This window comes from Balaenoptera acutorostrata, chromosome 3 (assembly GCF_949987535.1).
Source record: "Balaenoptera acutorostrata chromosome 3, mBalAcu1.1, whole genome shotgun sequence".
NCBI lineage: Eukaryota > Metazoa > Chordata > Mammalia > Artiodactyla > Balaenopteridae > Balaenoptera > Balaenoptera acutorostrata.
Window position 1 is genome coordinate 114,318,311 of NC_080066.1, and position 16,791 is coordinate 114,335,101.

A 16,791-nucleotide genomic window follows, 5' to 3' on the forward strand; every position below is an offset into this window, starting at 1 on the left:
TCTTCTTCTTGGATTCTCCCTTGATCATTATGCAGTGTCCTTCTTTGTCTCCTGTAATAGTCTTTGTTTTGAGGTCTATTTTGTCTGATATGAGAATTGCTACTCTAGCTTTCTTTTGATTTCCATTTGCCTGGAATATCTTTTCCATCCCCTCACTTTCAGTCTGTATGTGTCCCTAGGTCTGAAGTGGGTCTCTTGTAGACAGCGTATATACGGGTCTTGTTTTTGTATCCATTCAGCCAGTCTATGTCTTTTGGTGGGAGCATTTAATCCATTTACATTTAAGGTAATTATTGATATGTGTGTTCCTATTACTATTTTCTTAATTGTTTTGGGTTTGTTATTGTAGGTCTTTTCCTTCTCTTATGTTTCCTGCCTAGAGAAGTTCCTTTAGCATTTGTTGTACAACTGGTTTGGTGGTGCTGAATTCTCTTAGCTTTTGCTTGTCTGTAAAGGTTTTAATTTCTCCATCGAATCTGAATGAGATCCTTGCTGGTAGAGTAATCTTAGTTTTAGGTTTTTCCCTTTCATCACTTTAAATATGTCTTGCCACTCCCTTCTGACTTGCAGAGTTTCTGCTGAAAGATCAACTGTTATCCTTATGGGGATTCCCTTGTATGTGATTTGTTGTTTTTCGTTTGCTGCTCTTAATATTTTTCCTTTGTATTTAATTTTTGATAGTTTGATTAATATGTGTCTTGGCATGTTTCTCCTTGGATTTATCCTATATGGGACTCTCTGAGCTTCCTGGACTTGATTGACTATTTCCTTTCCTGTATTAGGGAAGTTTTCAACTATAATCTCTTCAAATATTTTCTCAGTCCCTTTCTTATTTTCTTCTTCTTCTGGGACCCCTATAATTCGACTATTGGTGCATTTAATGTTGTCCCAGAGGTCTCTAAGGCTGTCCTCAATTCATTTCATTCTTTTTTCTTTATTTTGCTCTGCAGTAGTTATATCCACTATATTATCTTCCAGGTCACTTATCCATTCTTCTGACTCAGTTATTCTGCTATTGATTCATTCTAAAGAATTTTTAATTTCATTTATTGTGTTGTTCATCATTGTTTGTTTGCTCTTTAGTTCTTCTAGGTCCTTGTTAAACGTTTCTTGTATTTTCCCCATTCTATTTCCAAGATTTTGGATCATCTTTAGTGTCATTACTCTGAATTCTTTTTCAGGTAGACTGTGTATTTCGTCTTCATTTGTTTGGTCTGGTGGGTTTTTACCTTGCTCCTTCATCTGCTGTGTCTTCTCTGTCTTCTCATTTTGCTTAACTTACTGTGTTTGGGGTCTCCTTTTTGCAGGCTGTAGGTTCGTAGTTCCCGTTGCTTTTGGTGTCTGTCCCCAGTGGCTAAGGTTGGTTCAGTGGGTTGTGTAGGCTTCCTGATGGAGGGGACTAGTGCCTGTGTTCTGTTGGATGAAGCTGGATCTTGTCTTTCTGGTGGGCAGGCCCGTGTCTGGTGGTGTGTTTTGGGGTATCTGTGACCTTATTATGATTTTAGGCAGCCACTCTGCTAATATGTGGGGTTGTGTTCCTGTCTTGCTAGTTGTTTGGCATAGGGTGTCCAGCACTGTAGCTTGCTGGTCGTTGAGTGGAGCTGGGTCTTAGTGTTGAGGTGGAGATCTCTGGGAGAGCTTTTGCCATTTAATATTACGTGGAGCTGGGAGGTCTCTGGTGGACCAATGTCCTGACCTCGGCTCTCCCACCTCAGAGGCACAGGCCTGACATTTGGCTGGAGCATCTAGACCCTGTCAGTCACATGGCTCAGAAGAAAAGGGAGAAAAAAAGAAAGAAAGCAAGAAAAAAAATAAATAAAAATAAATAAAGTTATTAAAATAAAAAATAAAAAAATTATTAAAAAGTAATAGAAAAAAAGCAAAAAGAAAGAAAGAAGAGAGCAACAAAACTAAAAAACAAATCCACCAATGATAACAAGCACTAAAAACTATATTAAAAAAAAAAAAGCACAGACAGAACCCTAGGACAAATGGTAAAAGCAAAGCTATACAGACAAAATCACACAAAGACGCATACACATATACACTCACAAAAAGAGAAAAAGAAAAAGAAAATATATATCTATATATAAAAATAAAAGGAAGCGAGCAAGCAAATCAATAAACAAATCTACCAATGATAATAAACTCTAAATACTAAACTAAGATAAACGTAAAACCCGAAACCAGTCAGTTGCATACAGCAAACCCCAAGTCTACAGTTGCTCCCACAGTCCACTGCCTCAATTTTGGGATGATTTGTTGTCTATTCAGGTATTCCACAGATGCAGGGTACATCAAGTTGATTGTAGAGATTTAAATTGCTGCTCTTGAGGCTGCTGGGAGAGATTTCCCTTCTCTTCTTTGTTCGCACAGCTCCCGTGGTTCAGCTTTGGATCTGGCCCGGCCTCTGCGTGTAAGTCGCCTGAGGGCGTCTCTTCCTGCCCAGACAGGATGAGGTTAAAGGAGCAGCTGATTCGGGGGCTCTGGCTCACTCAGGCCGGGGGCGGGAGGGGTACGGAGTGCGGGGCGAGCCTGCGGTGGCAGAGGCCAGTGTGACGTTGCAACAGCCTGAGGCACGCCGTGTGTTCTCCCGGGGAAGTTGTCCCTGCATCACGGGACCCTGGCAATGGTGGGCTGCACAGTCTCCCGGGATGGGAGGTGTGGAGAGTGACCTGTGCTTGCACACAGGCTTCTTGTTGGTGCAGCAGCAGCCTTAGCGTTTCACGCCCGTCTCTGGTCTCCACGCTGATAGCCGCGGCTCGCGCCCGTCTCTGGAGCTCGATTAGGTGGTGCTCCGAATCTCCTCTCCTCGGCACCCTGAAACAATGGTCTCTTGCCTCTTCGGCAGCTCCAGACCTTTTCTCGGACTCCCTCCCAGCCAGCTGTGGCGCACTAGCCCCTTCAGGCTGTGTTCACGCAGCCAACCCCAGTCCTCTCCCTGGGATTCGACCTCCAAAGCCCGAGCCTCAGCTCCCAGCCCCCGCCCACCCCGGCTGGTGAGCCGACAAGCCTCTTGGGCCGGTGAGTGCCGGTCGGCTCTGCTCCTCTGTGCGGGAATCTCTCCTCTTTGCTCTCTGCACCCCTGTTGCTACGCTCTCCTCCGTGGCTCTGAAGCTTACCCCCCCCACCTGTCTCCGCCCGCGAAGGGCCTTCCTAGTGTGTGGAAACCTTTCCTCCTTCACAGCTCCCTCCCACTGGTGCAGGTCCTGTCCCTATTCTTTTGTCTCTGTTTTTTCTTTTTTTTTTGTCCTACCCAGGTATGTGGGGAGTTTCTTGCCTTTTGGGAGGTCTGAGGTCTCCTGCCAGCGTCCAGTAGGTGTTCTGTAGGAGTTGTTCCACATGTAGATGTATTTCTGATGTATTTGTGGGGAGGAAGATGATCTCCACGTCTTACTCCTCCGCCATCTTGAAGGTCGCCCCTTAATACCTTCTTTTTATATTTTATCTGTTGCTTTATGTTTGGAGTAGTGGTGAGAGGGGTGTGGTCCAATTCTTCTTCTTTTAGGAACCAATCCACCCTGATTTGAGACCTTTCTCCTATTCCTTTTGATTCCTTCATTGTGATAATACTGCTTGGTCCATTTTCTGTACCTCACATCACTGTTGGATCCCCAAACGCACTCATAGCAAGCAGACATGAATTGTTCTAGATAATTTTCCTCAGAGACAGATGGTGGTGAGTGAGCCTGATGACGGGAGTGGGTTGGGTCTCAGTGGCTGTGTTAGAGTGAGGTTAGGACATGGCTGGTTTGAGTGTAAGTCCTGGCAGGACCACCATGTTTCTGTCCCCCTTGCTCCTCCTAACATCGCTGTCATCAGCTAGCCTGGCACAGACCGATGCCCCAACATGCAAAAGGGTGTGAGAAGGCTGACCCAGACATGACACCTGCCATCTTTTCTGACACTCTACCTTGAAACTAATTATTTCTAACCCCTGAGCTATGGAATGGGACGGCTCTGTGTTGCTATGCGTTGTGCACTCTACCTGAGCACAAATCATGCCCACGTTTCACCCAAGCTGTGCACCCACAGGTCTCTATCTACTGAGTGAGGGAGGGCCTTCTCATTTACACAAAGATGTCAGTTAGACTATGTTGGCCATACAAGGACTCTTGTATGGAAGAGGAAGGAAGTCTTGTATGGAAACAAGGAAGTCTCTCTCTAGGCTTCTTGTCATCACCTCAGATAAGATGGTCAGGCTCTAAACTCCTTGTTTATCACCCTTATAGACAAGAGTATTGCTGAACCCCATCCTGGGGATGCTTTCCTACTAGGGTATGGTGAAGGGAGAGCCAGGGCCTGGTACCAAGTCGTTGTAGCACCTGACTGGCAGCTGGAAGAAACTCCAGAGGCTGGGCTTTTGTCTCGCATTTCAGTATAGACCTGGCAGGTGAGGTACCAGCTTCCCCTTTTATCTGGGTTAGACCTCATTTTCTCCAACAAGTGACACCCTCAGACTGCAAAGGGGCCAAGGCAGTTCCTGGCCTTTGTTCCCTCCAGGGGCCAGCTTTTTGTGCACACTGCCACTGACCCCCTGGGCCTGGATCTAATCCTGTCTCCCTCTGCACCCCGCCCTCCCTCACCCCAGTTGTGCAGTAGTTTCTGGCCATAAAGCTATTAGAAATTGGCACCAGCAAATGAGTCACTGGAAACCCAGCCCTTGGTACAAGGAAAGCCATGGTAAACATCACTTTGCAGTGCTGCTGAGATACTCAATATTAAGTAATGTTATAGCCTGACTCCTTTTCAAGGGACCCTTCTGCGCTAGTGCCTAAGGTAGCATAGAAGCATTTGTTTTCCAGAGCCAAAAGCATGCTTCCTTTAGCTTTTTTGGGTTTTGCTTTTTTGTTTGCTTTTTTTTGACTGGTCTTTAGCATTCTTGCTACTTTTTGCCAGAACTTACTAGAGAATTCCTTCAGGGAAGTTTAAGAGATGACCGAAGGAAGGAGAGGTTCATTTGTAATAGGAGGAAGAGCAGTCATTATGAAAAGCACCGAGGAAGCTAGAGAAAGAAAATCAAGGAAAAGAGACTGGGAGCAAGTCCAATCCGAGGGATTCGTGTTGCGGTTGGTAGATTTGGGTTGGGAGTCTCTTTCACAAGAGTGCCTGGTGCCAGCCACTGTCCCTGAACCCAGTTAGCAGGGACAAGGGAACAGGATTCAGGGACCGTGAGGAATCTGTCTTACAACCAGGGTGCAGGAGCACGGTAGTCGGCCTAGCAAAGCTAACGTTTAGAATTATGGAGGCTTCTGATGCACTTTTCTTCTAGGAAGCATTTTACTAGGCCAGACAGAGTTTACCAGTGCAGGGGACAGGAGAGCTGCATTGCTGTTTGGAGCAGGACAGCTCTTCCTTGTGTCCCCTTGTGTGGGACACTGTTTTCAGCTAGGAACTGAGAGCATTTGAAAGTCTGTAGGTGCCGTCCGTGATTGTTACAAAGAAAATACCAACCATGGACCCTTGAATACAACAGAGCAGTTGTAGATACAATTCCTAGAGAATTAAATGGGCATGGGTTCCAACATCATAGAATTTATCAAGTTATCTGTAAAACAGAATCTCAGGTGGCTGTTTCCACTCAGACCAGAGAAATCAAATGTAGAGATATGAATGTCTTTGGTACCATGGGAGAGATGTAGGAATTACACGTAAGAAACTAGGGAGCAGAGAATGTGTTCTTATGATGGCAGCATTCAGAGTGCGGGAAGGGGAAGTTTGCAGGTAGATTATAGACTGTAATGAGGATGGAACTTGAGACCCCCCAGAAAACTTTGTTTCCATGAGTGTGGCCGTTTGGGATGCTGAGAAGGCAGAGTCTGGGAGAACTTTCCCACATTATGCTCATGGTTTATTCCACATCTGTTTCACTTTCCTATCTACTTATACATTCATTCCTTCTGTCCTACCCCTACCATTTTACCATGTATTCACAGTAATCTTTCCTATCATCATCAAGAGAGCTTCGGCAGTGTTGCCTTCTCTAAGGCATCTTTCTCACCCACTGGAAAAAATAGAGTTCCTGTAATGTGCTGGGGTTTGTGCAGTCCACATGCATCATCCCATTTCATGGTCCCAGCAAATCCATGAAGTAGTTATAAGAGAACTTTCTGGAAATCTCCAAATGAGGTTTAAGACCCCTGGGTCTGACTATGTAAAGGTGTTTCCATCCCATAGGCACAGAGGGTATTAGTGAATTGTGAGCACTATTTTTAAACCATATTGACAAGGGTTGCTACAAGACGATTTTACAGAATCTTCTCTCGCTAGGGGAAAATGAGTAACACATGCTTTATTTAGGCTTCTTTTAGTAAGCAAACATGTCTGGGAGTCAGGTTTGAATCAATGAGTGTCAATAGCAAGTCAGGGAATGTTGGTACCTTTCTAGGCAGGTGTAATGAAATAACATTCCTTGCCAAGGAGGAGCAGGGGTTGAGATTGTTGTAGTGTTGAATCCACTGAACAACATACGCTGGCTCAGGAGAGACATGAAAGGCTGAGCAATTGATTTCTCAGTAGTGGACCTGAGCTGGCCAATTTGTAGCAAACTTGGTTATTCAAAATATATTTTCCAGCTAAAGACAGATGGACCCTTTGATGTGAGATGTTTTGCTGTGCTCAGAGAGCTCATAGCCAAGGCCCAGCCAGGCACTGTGAGCGGAGTCAGTTCCTTTACCAGAAATCACCCTGATGCAGTTATGGAGTCCAGAGTATCTGGATTACAGGGAAAGATGGGGGCAGTAAGGGAGCATAGAGATCCTAGGCCTTCTGTTAGGGGTGTTAGACGATAACTAGTGGGATGTGGGAGTAGGAGACGGAGTTGAACATTTGATGCCCTTCATGTGGGGCTGATTGGAGAAAGAAATTCTCCCTGACCAAATGATTAAGCCGTAGATTCATAGAGCTTGAGTGATAGGTGGAGCTTAAGCAAATAAGCCTCTCATTATGCAGTTGAGAAACTGAGTCCCCAAGAGATTTGTTGAAGGCCACGCCGCTAGGAACGAATAGAATGGGATTCCAATCCATGTCTTCAGACTCTAACTTTACATCCTGTTATATAGAGTTATTTATTTTTTTAAGGTTCCTGATTCAGTCTGATATGGCCAAATGAGTCTCTTGCTTCTTTTTATGAAGACAGAGACTATAGATCTGCTATATTTTCCTTATTAGCAGCAATGTCAGAAGCTCATAAGAAGTTTACACCCAGATAATAAACTCCCACTCATGGTCTGAGAGAAAGATTGAAAAAAATTACACAAAAAATATCAAAATCCCAGACTCATTAATGGATCCATTTCTTACTAACATTCCTTTTCCCTCCTACTTCTTTTTATTTTTATGATGGTTTTGGGCTTCCAGGAGTGAATGATGATTTATCTTGAACAAAATAGAATTTGTTCTTGAATCCTGCTGGTGTAAATGCTAAGCTAAATAAATGGAAATAGATAGAAATCTCAGGAATAAATCAGACTCCTTGCTTAAAACGCAAGCATGTAATTCAGCCCTTTCTTTTTGGTAGGTAAGAAAAAGCCACAGGACTAGAAGTCCATCTCCTTGTCCATATGTAGGCCCTCACTCAAGCTTTTTGTTCATTTATCCATTTGTAGCAATACAGGGTTTTCTTCCTCCCTTGCTTCCTTCTTTCCTTGTCTCCATTATCACTCATTCTTGGGAGGGGTCTTTGGAAAGTCAGAAAAAAAATAGAGACTTTGTCAGCACAAAAATATATTGAAGTCATGCTATGAAAGGTTGTGAATATTAGCAAGGAAGGATATGTTAGAAGTGGTATTCCTCTGAGACTCTGAAGGACTTAAAATAATCAGAACTCACAGGACACAGAGAGGCTGACTCACACTCCCCACCCCAGGGGTAGAGCCAGGACTCATGAAGGAAAAACAGGGATGGAAGAAATAAGGGAAACATGGGCGAAGAGATAAAACGGGAGACCAGAGAAAAAAGGGCTTCACAAAGTCCACCAAAGACAGGCTCTGCAAGGACTGAGGAGTGACTTGGTTGAAAAAATAAAGGGCCCCATGTGTATTTGTGATCATCTAATCAACGGAAAACATTCATTTTGGTGACAGACTATATACCTAAAGTAAAATATAATTTGCTGTCCAAACTGATACTCTTTTGCAAGTAAAAGGGGCCATTACTGATTATGCGGATACAACAGGTATAGTCTGGGATTATCAGGCAAATCAGGACATACGGTTACAGACTCTACCTCTACCCCTTCCAGACCTCATGGACATAGCTAAGAGGTTAGACTTTCACTCATTCAAAGCACAATTATTAAGCCCTGATGTGTCCGGCATCGCGCTTGGCACTGAGGGTACAAAGTTGAGCTCTTCTGCTTCTGCAGCAGATGAGTAGTTCTTTCTGTGGCTGAGACTTTCATGACTAAAGATCAAGGCAAAACCTTCACAGTCCAGTTAACCAGTCATGGTGCGTCTCAGCGGGGCTTGTGTATGTGGTTCCCACCTGGTCTCCGGCGTGGTGACGGCTGCGCACCCTGAAGCGTGGAGTGAGTGGTGTGGCTTTGCTCTGCCTCTGCCCTGCATGCGCTGCTTTTAATCAGATGAGCGCTTAATCCTGTGGCGAGTCTTATTACGCCCTTTGCCCTTTCCCATTCCATCTGTTACATGTCTCATCGTCTATCCTCCAAATGGAATAAGTTGTATTTTTTCTCAGACTTTTTTTCTTTCCGTGTTTGATGTCTTTCAGAAATAGGCCTGGAGCCAAGAATTACAATCAAGCTGAAGTGGATCTGACTGAGGATTTTCAGTACCTTGAGTTACTTTCTCTAATGCTCCACTTCTCTTATCAGCAAAGCCTCCAATTTTGATGGCTTTTAATGCAGGGTACTGGGGAACTCTGCAGTTGGTTTCACAGATCTTCCTGTTAGGACTGCCATTACTGTCTCCCCAGGGTGTAAAAGCCCCTTGGGGCACACAGTTATGGTGGCATCCAGTTGGATCAGCAGGTCTGTGTCCCAGCCATGCTGCAGAGCCCAGATATCTGCTGGTGGATGGATCATAATCTTGTCTCAGTGCGCCTTTCTAATCCTTTTGATCTCTGGCTATTTGCTATCTTACTGACCAAATCATTCATACACATCAAAACCAGCTCAACTTGAAAATAGACCTCAGGGCCTCTGTCCTGGGATTAGCAAAAGAATATAGACAAATCTTCCTCAAGGAGCATATTTCTGTTTATTGTAGTTTCTCTCCTTGGCAGGTATGATAAGGTTTTACTCTGGAAGAATGAAAAATATTTAAAAGGTGTTGATGGTATGTCAGGTTCCAAATTCGGGTCTCTTTCAGCAAGCACAGCCCCATATACCTGGCCTCAGTCTCTCTTTTGCATTATTTATTTTTGTGTCTGTGTGTTTCCCCCATTTTTAAGGTCCTTTGAGGGGAGGCTTCTTGTCTCTCATCTTTCAAGCCCTTCTTCTCCCTACCCTACCCCATCCTAGTGCTAAATCCTTTGTTTTCCATATAGAAGGTAATTGATAAATGTTTCCAAACTCAGTAAATATTTCTTGCTTGTAAATCAGTAATTTCCTTATTTGATACTTCTTTAGACTGAAAGACTTACTGATAGGTTCTTAGATGGAATGCAGGGGTTAATGTCCTTTGAGTAATAAGGCCAGACCAGAGATGTGAAAAATATGAAAGTCACTCCATGTGCAATCCTATGGGGGAGATTTTGCTACCCCAGATGCAGAATCTTCAGACTTCTAGGGATGCAAATAAAACATGAGGTTGATGCCGCATCCAATCTTTTTCGACTCTCCTGTTTACTGCTGTTGCTGTCTGACAAACACTCAAACTTACTTTGCAATAGATGGAAGAAAAGGTGTTTTAGACCTAGGAACACAGGTAAACTAAGGCCCAGGACCTGCCTTAAAAGTAGCATCCAGAATCCTTGGTTGGATCCCAAACCAAATTAGGCTAGCACACGCCCCACCTTGAACTAGACAGGGATCAATCCAGCCTAAAACACCAAAAGGAGTAAGACATAGGGCAAATGGCCACTTGGTTCTCTACATTCTGTTCCTAATTATTGAGTGTTTCAACCCAAGTATAGCATGCTCCCTATTCTATTTGACACTTTCATGTTGCTTCTCTCTATTAATAGTCATTCGGCTTCTGGTCAGCCAAGGATAATTATGCTTCATTATCACCTCTGGGTAAAACTCCGGTTGCCAGAAATTCTCTTTGTGTTGTATTTGAGAACAATCCAAATTTCTGCCTCATTGAGGGGGGTGGAGGGGTGGGTCAGGATCGGCCATTATGAACAAATGATGAAAGTTTAAGGCACTAGGAATCTTCACATGAGTTTCCAAGTAGAGAAGTATGGAAAATGTATTATAGTAACTTTCTGTGTTTTGAAAGTAGACCCCCTCTTGTTCAGGGCTGGGTGGTGAGAAACCCGAGATAGTATCTCCCATTTATGTATGATAGCCATGAATTTGGAAGGCAGAGAGGTGCCACATGTGGACATGCAGTGCATGCCCTGCACAAAGCCTGCCTCCAGTCAGTCAGGAGGAGGGTGTGACGTTTTGGTCATTTGTCTGCCCACAGAGGGGATGCCTTTTTGAAATTCTAGTAATACTAAGCCTTCTTAGTCATCTACCTACCAAGAAGAAGGGAAACTATCACTAAGACTGTCTCCATCATAAAATCACATTCTAGCTCGGCAGAGACATAGAATATAGTCTTTTGATTTTCGTGTTCTTTGCCTAGCTCCATCATTTTGCTGTGTGTGTGCTCAGGGGCAATCCAAAATGCTATCTATTAAATTTCTTCAGGATGGCTCTTCTCTCTACTCCTTTCCTGAGCGCCAGTATTTTAAACTTAAAACTCCAGTCCTGACTGATGCAACACCACACATAGCTACTAAATGCTGGATTTCAGGCTCCTGGGAATCCCTGGTGATCAATGCCAATTAGAGTGCCATAAGCCACAGCTGAAAACGCCAACAGACACTTCGAGCTTTCTAATCTAGGCATAAACAGCCGGGTAGTGCTTCTTTGAAGTGCAGAGATTGGGAGATGGTATGTGGCCCTGGATTGGGAGAGAAGGGGGTGAAATATTCTGGTAAAAGTGAATATAGGCTCAAGCCAGTTGTGTCACGGACAGATAGTTTCTTAGCATGGCTTGAACTTCAGTTCGAGGAAAGGAACTACATTTCAGGAACTTGAACTTTTAAACTCAGGGTTAGGAGAAGCAATGAGATTGCAAGTTCCATAGGCGTGGGTTATGTCTTACTTATTAAGTGTCTTTGCAGCTGCTAAGGTAGTATTTTACCCTTGGTGGGCACTCAATAAATGTTTATTTAATTGGATTGAGTTTTCTGCAGATAAGGAGGAAATTGTTTGACAGCCCTGATTTGGGTATTTTTCAGTCCCTTTTCTCTGTACAATTCTGTGATTCTAGGAAGGCCAGCAGGCAAGAGAACAGCAGGTTTGAAGGTCTGAAAGAGATTCTGTGGGGCTGGAACATGAAATGTGAAGGAATTCTGGTGAGAGATGCGGCTGGAGAGGTATGTGGAGACCAAGTTATGCAGGATATCTTCAGTTGGTTAAGGCATTTGGACTTCATCCTAAAAGCAGAACGGAGCTACAGGAGGATTTTTAGTGAAAGGCATGACATGCTTAGATATACATATTAGAAAGATCACTGGGTTCAGCATAAGGAACGGATTGGAAGAGCTCAAGCAGGGTCAGGAGACCAGTTGGGAGACTTATCTCAACTTTGGGAAATAATGATTTTTACCTGAACTAGGCTGGTGGTTGTGAGAGTGAAGAAAAGTGGGTGGATTCAAGAGAGGATAATGACAGTGTTTGACACTGATTGGGTGTGAGGGACCTTGGGTGGGGAGGAGCAAGGAGTGAAGGGTGAGTCCTCGGTCTCTTATATGGGCAATGATAGAAGATGGTGCCGTCAACAAGAGAAGAGAGGAAGAGGAATGGGTGTGAGGAGGTGGTACAGAGAGAAGATGATGAGTTCCGTTTTCTACAGATTGAGTTCGAGGTGCTTGTGGGACATCACAGACATGTTGGCAGTTTCATGAATGGGTCTGAAGTTCTGAAGAGAGATATCAGTTGAAGTACAGGTTTGGGAATATATGCTGTGTCCATGGGAGTAGATGAGTTTGTTCAGGGAAATACCAACATTTAGGGCTTGGCAGAGGGAGAGGGATACATAAAGCGACCTAACCATGAGTGGTCAGAGAGGTAGGCGGCAAACACGGAGAGGTGTGCATAGGGGAAAGGAGAATTTAAAGAAAGAGGAAAGGTCCAGCTTCCTTAGCTTTAAGTCATCCAATCTCTAGGTTCCCAAATATTTCAAATTACTTTGGCCAATAGGCCCTAGATTAGAAAAAATGCATATCCAACCACTCGTGTGTGAATGATATAGCCTAAGGTCATTGGTCTGTTTTATCTAAATATATCTAGGTTCTGCTCCCTCTGAGGATTTTACCTACTGCTAAAGAGAAAGAGAAGAAATCCTCATCATACACTGTACAACCACACTAAAAGTAGCCAGCAGGGAAATTGACTTATAAATACTCTGAGCACATTAAGGTAAGTACATTTTTAAAAACGGTATGTCTTTTGGCTATGGTCTAATGTGATGATTGGTGGAAATGGAACTGAAGAGTGACAGGAAATATTAATGGAAGGTAACACACAGTCTTTCGGCCTTAGAAAGAGCAATGGGCTATATCTGTTCCCAGAGGGAAAGTTTGATGAGTAATGATCCTGATATACGTTTTAAACATTCTGATGATGACATATGGGTACTGCTTTTACTCTTTGGACAGCAGATTCTCCTTTGCTGTAGTCGGGTCTATTACTTCAAGTCTGTTTAGAGGGCCACCTGAGGGTGCAATGGAAGCATCACGACACCCATATACCTGTTCTAGACAGTGGGTGCTGTAAAAGGCATGCTATAAGAGGCTGTAAGTGGGTGCTGTCACATCAGGGCTTGCTTTCCCTGCAGAGGGAAGAGCGCCAATCCAAGGTCTCGCAGGCACGCTTTCCCAAAACTTCCCACCCCCCAGGTTGCTGATTAAGAGCTGATGATTCACATTTAGATGCCCTTGCACCTCCACTCCCTTCCTAACCATACAAAATTTGAGTCAAGCTTGAACCTTGCTAAGAAAACAGATTTGCTCTTTTTAGTCTTAGCAGCACTGGAGTCTAAAGAGAGACTATGTGGGAAGGCAGATCCTTAGTTCCCTCTTCTCCAGGCTGTTGGAGGAATTTCAGACCTCTGCTTGCCAAAGCACTTTTATGGAGCTCAGATTTTTTTTTTTTTTTTTTTTTTTTTTTTTGTGGGGTGAGGGAATGCCTTCAGTGACTCACTCCCCTCCCCTCTCTGAGCCTCAGGTTTTTCCTCCTAACAGAGGGGTCTGGATTAGGGGATCCTAGAGGGCCCCAAGGCCTAGCCTGTGTCCCTGCCAGCTGGCCCCACCAGCAGAGAGCTTGTTCTCAGAGAGGCCCTTTCCTGGTGAACTAAACTGGCCCGAAAGGACTGCTCTATATTTGGACAAGGCAAGTCACAATATGTCAGTTTGCAGAAAGGGGGCTTGTTTGGAGTGGGAACGCCATGGGAAGAGGCTTCTAAGTTGAAAATGCACACACCCTGTGGGATGGGGGGAAGACAGAGAACCCCAGTTGCTCTAAGGGGTCTAGAAATCAGAATGGTTAGAGTTTGCCTGGCCCCGCCAGTGCTTTGCTTGATTCCTTGGCCTCTTCATTTTGTGTTCACCTGTGAAGAAGTCCCTGGCTGAGAGAAGGGTGTCGGAGGTAGATGAACCTAGCTCTGTCCCTTAGTCGTTGTATGATCGTGAGTTGTTGGACTTTCTGCACCTTATTTTCTTTATCTGTTAAATGAGGATGGTTTATAGACCTGGATGAGGAATAAATGAGATAACATACATAAAACAGCTGTACAGAGTCTGGCATGGGGGGCAGTTACCTCCTTCCATCCCCAGTCCTCTTCTTCTTTTACCTTTGCTCACATTATTCCCCCCACCTGGACCATTCTCTCCACCTCTCCAAATTTAACTCACTTTCAGTGCTCAGCAAGATCTTTCTGCCTGTCCGAGTGCTCGAATTCTCCTGCTGCCCCAAGCACATATTACCTGACTTCACATTCTGGCAACTGCCTTCTTTCTTGATACTGTTTTGCTGATTTTTCCCATCTAAACTGATGCTCTCTGAGGGAAGAAATTTGTCAAATAACAGTTATCTTTCTATAATATCTGGTAAGATGTTGGGGACATAAGCAATATTTGAATGAATGAATACAGAAAGAACTAAGTTACAGGGAGAATGCGGTGGGGGGCAGTATGTACTGTGGTTAAGGCCTGGATGCTGGAATTAGCCTGCCTGGGTTTGAATCCTGGTGTTGCCAATTACGAGCTTTGCAACTTTAAGAGTTGTTGCATCTCTCTGTCAGTTTTCTCCCTGCATAAAGGTAGTGGCAAATATAGTACTTCTCTCCTAGGGTTGTTGTAAAGATTAAGGTTAGATTTGGAGACTGTTTAGATCAGCTCCTGGCACATGGTACTATGTAAGAACCACTGCTATTATTTTAAAGAACATGAGTTTTGGATTAGACAGGCCTGAGTTCAAAGCCTGCTCTACTGCTTACTAATTATGTGACCTTGGACAGAAGTTATTCAGTTTCTCTGTGCTCCAATTTCCTTATCTGTAAAATAGGGATGATACACCTGCCTAATAAGTTGTTGTGAAGACAAAATTAAGAGCCTAGAACACAGTATATGCCTGATAACTGGTGGCTATTAGAAGCCTGCTTCAGTCTTCTAGAAGCAAGAGTTTGAGGTGACTGCATGAAGAGTCATTGTGGTGGCCTGGGCCCCATTTAGGAAACTGAAAACCTGGGGCTTGCCTTGACTGGGAAGGATTGAGAGAAGAGTCGAAACAGGGGTTGTGGGTGCATTGTAGGAAGGGATAGGGAAGCTACTTTGTGCTGGTTGCTAAGCTGTATCACCAAAATCCTGGCCAAATTAGGTCACTAGAGATACATTTGGAAGGAGCTAGAGACTTTTGCCTGAGTGAAATTCCGATACAAGTCCATGCATGTCACCTTTCTGCATATCTTTGATTATGTAAGGTGTTTCTCGTGTTTCGTCCTTACGTAGCCAGCCAGCTGTGTTACTGTCATGGTGATGCCGCAGGCGTGGGTGAGTGGAGACGCACCATCCTCTGCTGGCCAAGAGGATCTGTGATTCTTGTTGTCTGGGAAGGTAAAATTTGCCAGTTCAGAGCTTGTGTAACTGAGGGGTACCACTTAGCCTCTTCTGACCCCGAGTTGGGACTCTGAGAGTCCTAATTTCTACAGTTCAGTCTATTGATTCTCACTCCCCAGATCTTATTTGGTGTGCTGAGTGATGGTTTAGGGCCCTTAGGAAGTCTATCTCCCCTTAACTTCTGCCAGCAGTGGGAGGCTGACTGTTCTGTACTGTTCAGGGCAGAGGGATCTGAATGGTTTCAGTCAGGGACCCCGCTAGGTCCACTGGCCTTGAAGGGAGGTGCGGGAGAGGAAAAAAAAGCAAAGAAGAGGCGGGCAGGGAGGCCTTGGCATTGCTGGCTTCTTCCGCAGATGCCTTTGCTGTGTTCACACCATAGGACTAAGGGTTTGAACCTCTCTTCCAGCACCATCTGGATATAAGTTTAGACTTTTCATGATGCAGGCTTCTCACATCCCTTTCTTCTCTGTCCCTCTATTGCTTCTTTGTTTGAATTTAATGCTAAATTCTGCAATGCAATAAATCCTTTGGTAAGGAGATGTAACACATTTATACCTCAGAATTACAGATTTGCTACATATTTGCTATATTATCTCACCATCTCATCAACATCTTGTGGCTTTATTGTTAGCAGTGCCAACAAGTGGTTTCAAATATCAAGATAAAAGTGCCCACTTCCTTTTTTTTCATTACCTCAAAGTTCTTTATGATTACAGTTTTGTTTTTACTCTATTCCGGTGGGAGGACTCTCCATTAACTTCATTTTGCAGAATAAAATTCAGATAAGGGGAAGTTCAAAGAAGGTGGTTAATTACATTCAGGTGGTGGGCCTGGATACCCCAGTTCAGTGGTACTCAACCTGGCCGTACACCTGAGGATTTTAAAAAGGTACTCTTGGGGCTTCCCTGGTGGCGCAGTGGTTGGGAGTCTGCCTGCTAATGCAGGGGACACGGGTTCGGGCCCTGGTCTGGGAAGATCCCACATGCCACGGAGCAGCTGGGCCCGTGGGCCGCAATTGCTGAGCCTGCGCGTCTGGAGCCTGTGCCCCGCGACGGGAGGGGCCGCGATGGAGAGAGGCCCGCGCACCGCGATGAAGAGCGGTCCCCGCACCGCGATGAAGAGTGGCCCCCGCTTGCCGCAACTGGAGAGGGCCCTCGCACGAACCGAAGACCCAACACAGCCAAAAATAAATAAATAAATAAATAAGAAAATCCTTTAAAAAAAAAAAAAAAGAAATCTTGGTCTCTAAAAACTTATAAAAAAATAAAAAAAAAAAATAAAAATAAAAAGGTACTCTTCTCTGGACCCACCCCAAACCAATTAAGAATGATAGTCCATTGAGGCGGCAAGGATGGTTTAATCTTTTCAGGTGAATCTAATGGGTAAGCATGGTTGAGATCTCTGCTGAATTTACTAAGGAAGCAAGACTTTCACTGTTTGGATTAGGAAATCACAGGAATGACTGTGAAACAAATTTAAAATGTAGCCGACAATGTTAAG

The 16,791-nt window shown here is 44.3% G+C and overlaps 1 protein-coding gene across 8 annotated transcripts in view; it reads left to right on the forward strand.

Moving 5' to 3' along the window:
• The window catches only part of AKAP6 (A-kinase anchoring protein 6), a 583,878-nt gene that overhangs the window by 21,899 nt on the left and 545,188 nt on the right, over positions 1 to 16,791 (forward strand). For 5 of the 8 annotated variants that reach the window (XM_057542788.1, XM_007180694.3, XM_007180696.3 and 2 more), the window contains 2 exons: positions 11,445 to 11,550; positions 12,467 to 12,595. The exons of 2 other annotated variants lie outside the window; for them this stretch is intronic. The gene's annotated coding sequence lies outside the window, so the exon portion shown is untranslated. The remainder of the gene's footprint in view (positions 1 to 11,444; positions 11,551 to 12,466; positions 12,596 to 16,791) is intronic. One more of the 8 variants, XM_057542789.1, reaches the window with a different exon arrangement.